This window comes from Oratosquilla oratoria, chromosome 39, assembly GCF_046742065.1.
Source record: "Oratosquilla oratoria isolate Oo_2021 chromosome 39, ASM4674206v1, whole genome shotgun sequence".
Taxonomy (NCBI): domain Eukaryota; kingdom Metazoa; phylum Arthropoda; class Malacostraca; order Stomatopoda; family Squillidae; genus Oratosquilla; species Oratosquilla oratoria.
The window spans coordinates 17,985,711-17,989,150 of NC_134815.1; positions in this window are offsets into that span (position 1 = coordinate 17,985,711).

The following is a 3,440-nucleotide window of genomic DNA, read 5'->3' on the forward strand; positions in this document are numbered from 1 at the left end:
CCAAGGAAGGCGTCGAGAAGTCCAAGAAACTCGATGATATCCTGGAAGTGTTCTCGTCCTGACTCTCATCGCTATCAGGAATGAAAATGCAACGAAACTGTACAAGTTTTAGATGCTTTATCAAACTTATTTTTTTTTTTATGTTTATCCCTTCGGCCCTTACCTGCCTTACAAGTGATGAAAGTTTCTCGCGTCAGTCAAAACAAGATTGATGATGCACTTCTCCAGGTTAAAGGGATTGATCGAGACGTTTATCCCTCGATCCAGAAAGTGAACTTTCCAACTATACAAACTGGGATCTCTGGGCAGTTTCACGGTATCGCAATAATAAATATTAACTTAATTTGGTAAGGAACATGTTTGGTAATGTTAGACTACATAAAAACTTGGGTAAAATTTCGTCAAACAGTTTTTAGCTTCGAGTTTGTATTAGTGTAGAGATAACGCAGTATCAAATAGCAACTCACACACATAAGATTCCAGTCAGTAGACAGTTGGGAGATCCATTTCCAGGAGCCATTCTTCAACCAAACAGATGACATAGAATGCCCAAGATAGTATGTGAAATGTCATTATAAACGAATTCATCAAATCTTCAACGAATAGTTTAACAAGAAAGATAAAAAAAATCCCTTATCTTTTTGAAGTAACTGGTGCTGAACGACTGATGCCAATTGGGAATGTATACCACATCTTTATATGTGTGACTTTAGTTTTTTGTATTTTGTTTTGTTATCCCCTTTTTTAAAGTGACATGTTATCTGTAATTTCTTCCAGCTTCTCTGTGTTGTTAATTTTTTGTAGTATAATGTCCAAATATTCACATTCGATGTGCGATGAGACAACAAATATTTTTGTTTTTTATTTTTTCATTCATTCTCGAAACCTTTGGTCACCTGCAGTGCACTTGTTCTGACCGATGTGTTTCTCTTGTCTGTTGAGCAGAGAAAATGTTTATTCGCATAGACTCATGGCTCAAGTTTATGCAATATAATACATATTTGTACAAATAGATTAAGTGAAGATAGATGTATTTGTCTTCCTACCTACTTCGAATGACTGTTCCCACAGTGGTTTATTCTTCTTCCAAGATTTTACACAAGTAAACAGATAAAGTTAATCACAAACCAACCCAAAACTGGACAAAATAATACTTTTCCTAGATTGTATACAAAGAGATAAAGGTTCATTGAAAACCAGCTTGTACTCAAAAGCTAAATATTTACAAAAGCTGTGGATTACAGATAAGCAACTTGGCTTGCAAGCCTGTGGTATCAAGAAGTAAATGAGTGGTGAACAAAAGTGGGATTTGTTCATATGACGATGGCTCAGGATGGGAAGGCGTAGGATATAGAAACCTCAAGAAACCTTAGTCCAGGATAACTCAAATCTAAACAGTCCTAACCCAGACTTAAAGAAGCCCGAGCCTATTTCGTAAAACATAGTGAATGACTATTGCTAGGTATATGGGCATGTGGCACGCTTGCTTTATATTGACCCCACTTGGGTTGCAAACGAAGGGGACACACACAAAAATCATTCTTGGAGCAAGTCTACCGATCCTATCGGGAACTGTTTGGAATGGAAAAGGTATCTGCATGGAGTCTTGCTCCAGGGCACCGTGAGGTATAGTATCGGCGAGCATGAAAAGCAACGTGCCAAACCCCCCCCCCCCACCTAGTGTATGTTGTGAAATCTCTTTTCAACTTACAAAGAGATGACTATCCGCTTTTCAATTTCATCATCCCTAATTTTTGTCACCTTTATTCAAAACTCTCCTTAGCTCCCCCACCCCTCACATATCGTCCAAAACTCGGTTATTAGCTGCCTTAGACCCTCCTCTGACCCAGCCACAAGTGCATTGTTGTCTGTAGATAACAGTTGGCTCACATCCCGCGTCCCTCTACTATCATCATCTCCAAAACCCCGTCCATAATCCTCGCGTTCACCTCCCACGCCACCTCATTCATGTACACGTTAAACAACCATGGTATTTAACGCAACTCTAGTACAAACCTACCTCCACCTCATACCATTCTCTCCATTTCCTGCTCTAACACAAGCACTATTCCTCACGTAAAGTAAATAAATAAATAAATAAATGAATAAATAAATAAATAAATAAATAAATAGATAAATAAATAAATAAATAAATAGAAAAATAAATAAATAGATAAATAAATAAATAGATAAATAAATAATAAAATACTGCCCTCAACAGCCTTTTTCTATCACATCTGTAGCACATCCCACAATGCCGTCCAGTCACTCCTGCCGTATATCCTTTCCAAATCCATAAATGCCGTCAAAAAAATCTTCCCTTTTGCCAGAAACTTCTCGCATATCTACGTTATGACTAAAATGTTACCCAAGTACCCTCTACCTTTCCTAAACTCTTCCCCCAATTACTCCCTCTGTTCTTCTCCTAAATCTCTTAATTAACACTCCCATGTGCCTTTCCAACTACAATTAATAAACTGATGCCTCTATAGCTACTATATTCATGTTTGCCCCATTTTCCTTTCTAAAGTAGAACTACGCACATTAAACAATCTCATTAACCAATCCACTATAACTGCTCCTCCCTTTGTCAAACATTGTACGAGACACTCATCTAATCCAGCTTTCATCACTTTTCATGCTCTTTGAATTTCTTCTTTTTCCATAGTCTTATATTTTTCCTCTCCCATTACAATGAATTTTCTGTGATTTCCCACTGCCACAACCAAATCCTCCCTATTTTCTTCATTCAACCAATTCCTGAAATACTCTACCATCTTCCCTATACCGTCTTCACTTCCATTAACTTCTGCCCATCTGTACCTTTACCTTTTCCTTTCTATGTAACCTACCTCCTCTCTTTTCTCTTCCATTTTTTTTTTATTCTTTTCAAAGTACTATGCCAAACAACTACCCTGTTTTACATCTACTCTCCTCTTTGCCTCTCTTACACTGCGTTTTGTTTCTCTCTTCTTTCTGTATCCCTCATATGCCTTTCTATTATTTTGCAACCTACCTTCATAAACTCGCTTCTTTTCTTCCACCACTACATATACTTTTTCATCCCAACTTTTGCTGCCTCTTTTTCTGTACCCTTCCATCCTCCTCATCCCACTTAAGCACTCCTTCCTTGAAAAATACCCGATCTTCCTTTATTCTTGTTTCTCTTTTATCTTTCACCATTTCCATACTTTTCTCGGCCTCTCCAGGTGTTTTTTCTCTCCTCCTTTCCTTTTCACTTATTTTGTTTAGTCTCAAGATTTCTCTGCTTTCCTGCCTTTTCCTCCTAGTTCACTTTACCTCCATGCTCATTTTTCCTTCGACTAGATAATGATCTGTCAATCCCCTGATCTCCCCCTTGAAAATATATACATCCAGAACTTTTCCAATCCTTCTTTTGGCTATCACTACACGATCTACCAGTGTCCTCTTGACCACCT